A 9,606-nucleotide genomic window follows, 5' to 3' on the forward strand; every position below is an offset into this window, starting at 1 on the left:
ATGAATATGCCTACACATAAATCTAATCCTCAAGACCCATGTAATGACTCTACTACACCATATAAAGAAAATAATGTTCCTTCATCCTCTGCCTCCTCACACCAAGCCCAACCATTCCCCATTATAGTGAGCATAAATTCTCTTACATCTTATTCTCCTCTAATCAATTTCAACAACCAAAAACTTCAAGCAACCCTCAACATAAATCATCAAACCAACTTATCAACTTCAAATAAAAATAACATTTTGACCGATAACATTCTCCTAACTTCTCCAAACATATCAGTACCTTCCCTCATCATACTTTCCTCTTGTAAAAAACAGCACATGAAAACTCCATCAAAATATAATATCCAAAAACCTCTCAGTAAACTTAACCTCAAAGCATATTGTCCATCCTCCTCAACCCATGAAATAACATCAATCGCTCGAGCTATGAAACATCTAGAATAGTGTATTTCCATGTTTGAAGAATTCAACATGTTACTTCACAAGCATACTTGGAAACTTGTCTCTCATACACCTTCTCAAAATCCTATTGATTACAAGTGGGTGTTTCACATCAAACATCATCTCCTTGGCACCATCAATTGCTATAAAGCTCATTTATTAGAGAAAGGATTTCACCAACAGGTTGGTATTGACTATCGTGAAACATCCAGCCTTATAGTCAACAATTTGATTCATCCTCGACCTTGTCATGTCTCCAAAGGTTTATAAATCAAATAGCTTTACGTAAACACTGCCTTCCTTCATGGTCATCTCATTGAAGACGTCTACATATGTAAACCACCAGGAAACTCATTATCCCAACAACCCCACTTATGTGTGTCATCTACAAAGAGTTATAAACTATTGGCACTAAGCCCCTCATGCTTGGTACCAACTGCTTTGCTCCTTTCTCATATCTATTAGCTTTATTAATTTAAAGGTAGACACATCATTATTCATTTACTCAAAAACATGTCTAACACTTATCTTATGGTATATGTGGATGACATCATTCTCAAAGTTAATAATGGTTTTATTCTTAAATAAGAAGCCAACCAACTTTTCATAAAATTCTCCATCAAAGATCTTGAGATCTTGCATACTTTTTTTGGTATCGATGTTTTTCCCTCCACTGAAGGCCTTTTCCTATCCCAACTCAAATATATTAAATTCTTTTATAACCGACAAATATGAAAAATGCAAAAGATGTTACCATGCACATGTCTCCCACCAACATGACCACCATACTTGATGGCATCTCACTCATCGATGCCATCAAGTATCAGTCACTAGTTAGTGGTCTTTTCTCTCTCTCTCTCTCTCTCTCTCTCTCTCTCTCTCACACACACACACACACACACACACACTCACTCACTTGGCCAAACATTGCATTTGCTATTAATGAACTTTCAAAATTCATGCTTTGCCCTACCAAGGTTCATTGGAGCGCATTCAAATGAATTCTTCACCACCTTTAAGCCACTAGTCATCAATATCAATTTCTTCATCACAATTATGTTCTCTCCCTTCATGGATTCTTAAATGATAGTTGGGCTGGCAATATTGTGGACTAAACTTTCACAAGTGCTCACATTATTTTTTGGGTCACAATCCAATCTCTTGGTGCTCCAAGAAATATTATAGCTCGCTCATCCACTAAATCAGAGTACCATACAATTGCCTTTATTACTGTTAAAATCAGTTAGTTAAAATCTTTACTTCTTGAGCTCAATGTCTCTCTACCCACCATACCAACAATCTATTATAATAATATATGTTCAACCTACATATATGCAAACACAATTTTTCTTTCATGTATGAAGCACATTATAATAACCTCAAATTTAATTTTCTTGAATTCTAGAAAATTTGCTAAGTGAGCATTGTGACGCTAATCTTGGGCCATTTTGGCGCCAAGCTCTTAGTTTTTTTATAATTTTTTTTTCTTGAGGGAGCACTGTAGTGTTAGATCAAGCACTACAGTGCTAGGTTTGAAACATTATTTTCTAAATAAAATATCTCAAACCATTGTGTTAAATCCCTCACCACCCAATCTCTCCCCCCATTCCTTCCTTAGCTTGGTGAGAAAATAGGAGAGAAAAGAAGAGAGAGAAAGAAAGAAAGAGGAGAGAGAAAGTAGGTATGTGTTGATATTTTTTATCTTTCAGATTGTGAAGGTTATTTTAATCATGATAAGTAACCTTAATCCTATGTTTATTTCAATAATTTTGTCTTTTGCTTATTTTCTCCCTCCTAAAATTAATAAAAATTTTTGATAAGGTTCATGCCAAGGTGCCATATGAATCAACGTCGAAGCATCAATTTCAACGCTATGGCACCAACCTTCTCTATTTGCAGGTGGAGTCATCCGTCTAAGGATAAGGAGAACCGGGGACGCCGAGATATTCTATAATAGAACCCCCAAAGAGAGACTTATTATCTACTTACCGTTCTAATTCTTTTTATAGATACTAATTCTTTTTCACAGACTTCAGCTTTGCAGCACATCATAGCACATTAGCTGCAATATCCTCTATGTTGGCTAACAATTTTTTTTAGTCAATATAACTCCAAATTGCAATCGCTATAGCGTTGTTATTGTACTATTTTAATTGCACAAATTTTTTCAAAAGTTTTAGGCATTAGTGAAATTTCTTAAAAAATTGGTACCTCTAGATACAAGTGAGAATTTTGTGATTGTCATGTATCCATTTTGCATATCAATTTCATCGATATTTTTTAAATAAAATGATTTATTTTATGAATATTTTTTTATAATTTTTAAAGCCACAAAGAATTTATAATAATTTTAAATTGATAATTAATTAAATTATAGAATTAAATAATATTATATTATTATTTATTCCTAAATATCTAAATCCATTATAAGAATTTATTAAATCCATTCGATGCATTATTTGATAATGAATTTTTGTAGTCTACCGTTAAGACATTTTGGCATTTTCTGTATTATATTCAATTATGCATTATTTGATGCAATATATCAGAAATGAATATGGATATGTAATTAAGATTAATGTTATAGTACTGTTATGATAACAATATGCTTATAAAAGATAAGTAAAGACTAGTTAACCGGTTGGTTGAAAACTGAATTACATGTACATGATGGTGGGCTGATGGGTTTGCTTTAAAATATTATGGTTTGGTGTTATTCTTTACTGATTCATGTGATGTATTGATTGAGAGTTATAAGTAGATTATTATTGTGCCATCGGATAAAGAGTGATGACTTTGTTTACTAAGCTAATGGTTTACTGATACTAATATAATACTGAAAAATACTATGATAACTAAAACTTCTTACTTGTTTATTAGTGTGAGTCACTCCAGAAAAATCACCCATTTCTGGCGGCTGTTTCCGACGACAATTGAGCCTTTTCCAGTGGTTTTGTAATTTAGCAGCAGTTTTTCGGCGGTTTAAATACCGCCGGAACAAACCACGTAGGAAAATAAATTCCGGCGATTTTTTCCGGCGGCAAGTTATTCTGGTGGCTCGTCGGCGGTCTTAAACCGCAGGTCAAATTAAAAAAAAAAAATCAGCTACCGGCCAGCCACCCCGCTCCGGCCAGCCCCGCGCTGCTGGCACCGCGCCCGTCACCCCGCTCCCGGCGCCTACGCCCACTCCCGCGCTCCCGGGCGCCACGCTGCCTGCGATTTTTAATAATTTTTTGTTAAATCAATAAAAATACTTAAAATTTTATTCATTTTTATTAAATTTTTTAAAACCGCCAAAAATTTGAAAAAGCTGCCGGAAAATCACCGGAAAGCCGCCGGAAACGTGACCGCCGGCAAGTCGCCGGAAAATTCCGCCAGAAATTAGTGATTTTCCTGTAGTGAGTACTGAAATGCATGTTCTTAAGACATTATTCTTATTATTGTAAGGATTTATTATTACTACAAAGATTTATTATTATTGTTTTATTTTACTGCTCATGCCACTAAACTATTATTATCATAGATACTACTACTATTCATACTACTATTATTTGATACTACTGATTAACTTTATAATAATCATGTGACATACTAAACACGTAAAATATTGATTTGATAGTGATATAGAATAGTTGAATAATATGTGTACATTTATATATGATTTTATTACATTGATTTAATTTCAATAGTTTTTACTGATGTTTTGATTTGCATGTTATCCGATTTATGTACTGATTGGTATTACTAATATGAAGATTGCTTTATAGATTTGACACTCATACTATTTTATTACTTTCTAGCTTCTATTCCATAGTATTTTATTATTTATAGAATCTACTATTACTATATTTTAATTTTACTATTTATGCACTAATTCAATGATCTTAGAAATGTTACTTCTATGATTTGACTGTTGATATGCATATTGCTCCTTTCTCATTCTTTGAAATTAGTTATAGGTTTTGGTGACCTGTTGACTTTTGTATTCATTATATATGTCTAAATAATTTCAGATAAGGGCAGAGGATGAGGAGTGTGAGGTTGGTTAGTATTCTTTCATATTTATGTTCTTTTTATTTTAGCTATTCTTTTTTACTCATGATAGAGTTGTTAAGATATAATTGTTTAGATCCTGAGTAGTGTATATAATTTTTGGGAATGAATACAGACATGTACAATAATGTTTTTTAATTATATAATCTATTTTACTATTTATTATTGATAGATGATATTAAAAAGCTATGGTTATTATTTATCAAAAGATTTAAATAATAATTCTTCTAATTGAGATTCAAGGACAACACAATTGTGCCCAAAATTAGCACTATAGTATTGAGTGTCTCAAAAAAATTCATGTAGGAGTGCCAACGTTTCCAACACTACAATGCAAAAAATTCATTCCAAGCACCACAACGCTCAAAATTTATGGTGCCACAATGGAGCAATTACAACTATTAAGAGTTAAACCAAGTTACTGACTCAAAGAAGAGATGCATGAATTCAGGCTGTAATCATGCCACGTCACTCAGTGCCATAATGGAGTCGACACTCCAACACCTCGGTGGTAGTTCACTTTTCATCGCAGTAGCGCCACCATATATTATTCCACGACGCTCTTGTTTGATCTTGAATTTATTATAAATTGATGCCAATTCTATTATTTGTGTAGTTCAGTTTCCTTAGTGTAATTAAGTACTTTAATTTTAAAGTGTATTTTTTTTGTGCCCCCTTGGAGTAAAGTCAAAGGGAGGCTAGGGAATTACAAGATATATTCTTTTAGAGGGACTAACCTATGCTTATATAAGCAACTCTATAAGTTGAGGAAGGAGTATAGAGAAGATATTTAGATCCGTCCTGATGATAAACTTCTTACAACTTCTCTTTTACTTTATTATTCTATAAATAAAATGAATATGAGTTTACTTATTATCTATAAATAAAATGAATATGAGTTTACTTATTATTTATTTCATGTCTAGCTACATCTTCTATTTTGGGCTAATGATGTAAAGAGCATATTAAATACCAATATAGAATGATATTCTTTAATGAAAATAATGTTATTTTCAATATCCCTCATTCTTTATTTAATGCTTATAATGACCATGTGTGTAGTTAAAACCTAGTGTGATGTGATATTCTTTATTATTCTTGATGGAGGAATACAATAATAATTAAGAATTTTTAAATGGAGTATTGGTATGCCTAGATATATGAAGTTTTAATATTCTATATTTTATGGAGATAAATTAAATTATAGGAAGGCTAACAATATTTCTTTTCACTCCTATAAGCTTGACAAAGATCTAAGAATGCACATGCTCTGAGTAACATCTATAATTAAGACTCTCATTATAAAAAATATATATATAATTTATACGCATAAGTCCAAAACATTTTATCAAAATTGTATCATCTAATTTTTTTACTTATTTTTTATTTAGTGGTAAGAACTCAAAAACTCCATTTTTTATTTTAGTATAATAAATTTATACATTTGGAGTAAGTATTGGAAGTTTTGTTATAATATAGTAGATCATTTTCTCTTTGGTTTGACACTCTACTCTATCACTTTATTATTTGATTCAACACTTAAAATTACATAAATTAGTGGGATATTTTAAATTTTATATAAAAAGTAAGCATATTTCACATTTAATGAGTTTAACATTAGTTCACTATTATCTTATCACATCATACACCCCTATCAAGTTTTTTGCATAGTTGTCGAGGATGTTTGGTGCCTATTACAAGTCATTATATTGTTAAAATAAGTGCATATTTAGACCTACTTATATTATGTATCTTTATTTTATTTGTTAAAAATTTCAAAAAATCCAAAAAATATTTTTTTATTGACTATTTGCTTTTTGTTTTTAGTTGTTATATATTGTGGAGAAACTCCTATCAAACATCCTAACTTACATTTAGCTATTAAAAATATGTACAATTTTAAGTATAATGGTGTCAGTGATGATGCCATTAGATTAGACTATACCCAAGTGACAAGGATAAAATGTTGTTAAATTATTTACTCTCAGGCTCTATAATCATTTGGAATGAGTTGGCATGCAAATTCCTAGCAAAGTATTTCCCACCTTCAAAGACTGTTAAATTTAGAAATGATATCTCTTCTTTTGCCCAATTTGAAGAATCTATTTATTAAAGTTGGAAGAGATTTAAGGAGATGCTTAAGAAATACCCTCACTATGCTTTACCTAATTTCTTGGTTATTAAACCATTTATAATATATTAGTAATATCTCTTAGGTCAATTATAGATGCTGCAGTTGGAGGATCTTTATAATTGAAGAAATGACTACTAATAATTTTTAGTTGTATGCTGATAGGATGAATCATAAGAAAGTAGCTATAGTTTATGAATATGATATTTTATCAATTTTTAATGTTCATGTAGCTACTATTTCAATATATATATATTGAAATAGTAGCTACATGAACATTAAAAATTGATAAATTAATATCATATTCATAAACTTAGGATCTAGCTCATCTATACAATTGAAAGAGACTCATTTGAATTCTATTAAGGATACTAATGCTTTAGGGATTGAAAATGTCACCTGATTGAAAGACAAAATAATAGTTATTCAAATACATACAATCCAGGTTGGAGAAACCACCCTTACTTTAGTTGGTCAAGGTGGAAATACTTAGTGAAATTTAGGAAAATCTAATCAAGGATAAAATTTGATTAATCCTCAGTAATCTATCATGAATCATAAACCTTCTTACCCTCCAGGCTTTAATTAAAATAACCAGTATGAGAATATAAAGTTATCCTTATAAGAGGTAGTGATTCAAATAGAAACTCAATTGCAAAGTCAAGCTACTTCAATTAAAAATTCAAATACTCAATTATGACAGCTTTCAATTTCTTTTAGTAATGTTGATATTTACCCCAAAGATAAAGAAAAAGAACCTAGTGGTAACCACTTGAGGAGTGGTAGTAATGAACTCTAGCCAAATTGATAAATCTAGGCAAGTCTTGCTAAAGACTATAAACTTAGCACTGTTTGGTAGGCAACCTATCTTTATATTTATATGTGCTTTCTAATTTGTTATAGTTTATATGTCTTATGTTTTATATTTTGCATTAAGTGTATGTTCATATTTGACTTTGATCAAAGTTATAATTTAAGTCCTGAGAAAAATTAAGGTGTTAAATTATGAACTAGCACCATTTCGCTAGGGATTGAAGCATTGCAATGTTCTTATGATAAGCACTATGGCATTCAAAGATGGCACCACAGTGCTAAGCTCTTGGAAAAAAATACTCATTTGAACCACCGTACTGCAATATGTCATAATGCAATCTACTTGAACACCGTAGTGCTTCATTTACCTATATAGCACCTCTTTGTTGCACCTTCAAGCGCTACGACATCAGGTCTGAAAAGTCAAAAGGAAATTCTATCGGTTTAAAAAGTAATCATATGATCATAACTTTTATATTTTGTTACTTTGGTGAGCACTATAACACTATTGTCAGCACTGCGATGTATGGTTAAAATCATTATGGTTTTAGTAATAGTTCCATGATGTTAGTCTTTTTCAAATGTTGCATTGCTCATATGTATCAATACCATAACATATTCCCATTCATAAAGTGATGCTTGAGTTTCCAAAACCAAGCACCACTGTGCCATATGTCCCTTCCCACTATAACATCTATTAGTTTGACCATATGTCATTTTGTGTGTTTTAGCACCGCAACACTGATCCCTATAGCGCCACAACATTCACCATGTTTAGAAATAGAATCTATGGCTAAATTTTTCTTAGTCTCATTCCTTTTAGTACAATGACCCCGCAAATGTTTGGCAAGAAGTAATCTTTATCTTATGACAAGCATATGTTCATTTCTTTCGAAGCCGATGGAAGGTTTTCCAATTTTGTAGTGACCAATATCTTATCCCATAGCATGGTTTTCAAAGCCCTAGTCTTCTTGTTATGTATATAATAGTGCTTCAGAGTTGGGAGCATTTCTTTGAGGAACCTTATGCTAGAATTATTAATATTATGATGGAGCTTTTCATAAATGCAAAGGAGACTATAAATAATAAGTGTTATGTGAGAGTTAAGTGGGTTCCCTTTAATTTTGTTTCCATTAACCACTTGTATAAGTTGAAAGATTTTGAGTATAATGAGTATGCTACCTTTTTTTAAGGCTGATTGAACCGGATGAAATTTTAAGAGTTTTGTATGGTTCTAATAGTGGAGCTACTTGGAAAAGGGAAAATAAAGTCATTAACTTCCCATCCATTTTTCTTGCTTAAATATCTAAAGTTTGGCACTATTTTATTTCTTCCCATCTTTTACCCAGCACAAACATTAGTGAAGTCACCTGATAACGTGCTATTTTGAACTATGTTATTCGTATTTGGTACTATATTGTTATAAGGAAATTAATTTATTTATCCTTAACCTATATAATTAGGGCATTACTTGTATAGGTTTGGGGCACCCCTCTCTTGTTTATGCTTTATCTGTTAATGCTTGTGTTAGGGGAGATCAGTCTAAGGAGCAATTTTTCCCCATCTTCGCTTTAACAAGAAGAAAAAGTTTGAGTTTTAAGAAAGTAGAAGGAGGTGATGAGAAGGGAGGACATAGTGAACCTAGATCTTCTGGAAGAGCTAACAATAGTAGGAGTCTTGAGACTTCTAAGATTGTACGTGAGCAGGTAGCAGATCTTGGAACACAAATGGAGGGAGTTCTAGATTTTTGTGAGGAATCTAAAGATTGATAGTTTGAGATGAAAATGCAGATGGCCCACAGTACTATTGATCAGCGAGAGAAGAATTATATATTACAATTGATTTTAATAAAGCTCTCACTGGATGTTTAGGAGCAGTCCATTAGTGGAGCACCCATACGAGCTTCATTTTCCTTCTGTGTTTGTTTATGAGCCCTTTAGTTGGCAGTCTTTTACATTTTTTTAAAAATTTTTATGTTAAAATTGATGCATATTGTTCTCTATAATTATTGCACTTGATTTCCTATTTAGCCAAAAAAATATAAAATTAGGATTAAAGTAAAAGCATAGATTAAATTTTGAATGAATATTACATGATAACTCCTACTTTGAAAAGCCTAACACTTAACTAATCTAGATCATTTAAGTTATTGACTTAAC

The 9,606-nt window shown here is 31.6% G+C and overlaps 1 non-coding gene across 1 annotated transcript; it reads right to left on the bottom strand.

Moving 5' to 3' along the window:
- Positions 1-6,562: 6,562 nt before the first annotated feature.
- Positions 6,563-6,666, bottom strand: LOC114578813. Its single transcript, XR_003699757.1, has one exon. It is a non-coding gene; the product is annotated as a small nucleolar RNA R71 (small nucleolar RNA).
- Positions 6,667-9,606: the final 2,940 nt, after the last annotated feature.

The sequence above is a fragment of the Dendrobium catenatum genome, unplaced genomic scaffold (assembly GCF_001605985.2).
Source record: "Dendrobium catenatum unplaced genomic scaffold, ASM160598v2 original_scaffold_165730, whole genome shotgun sequence".
In the NCBI taxonomy this organism is placed as follows: Eukaryota; Viridiplantae; Streptophyta; class Magnoliopsida; order Asparagales; family Orchidaceae; genus Dendrobium; species Dendrobium catenatum.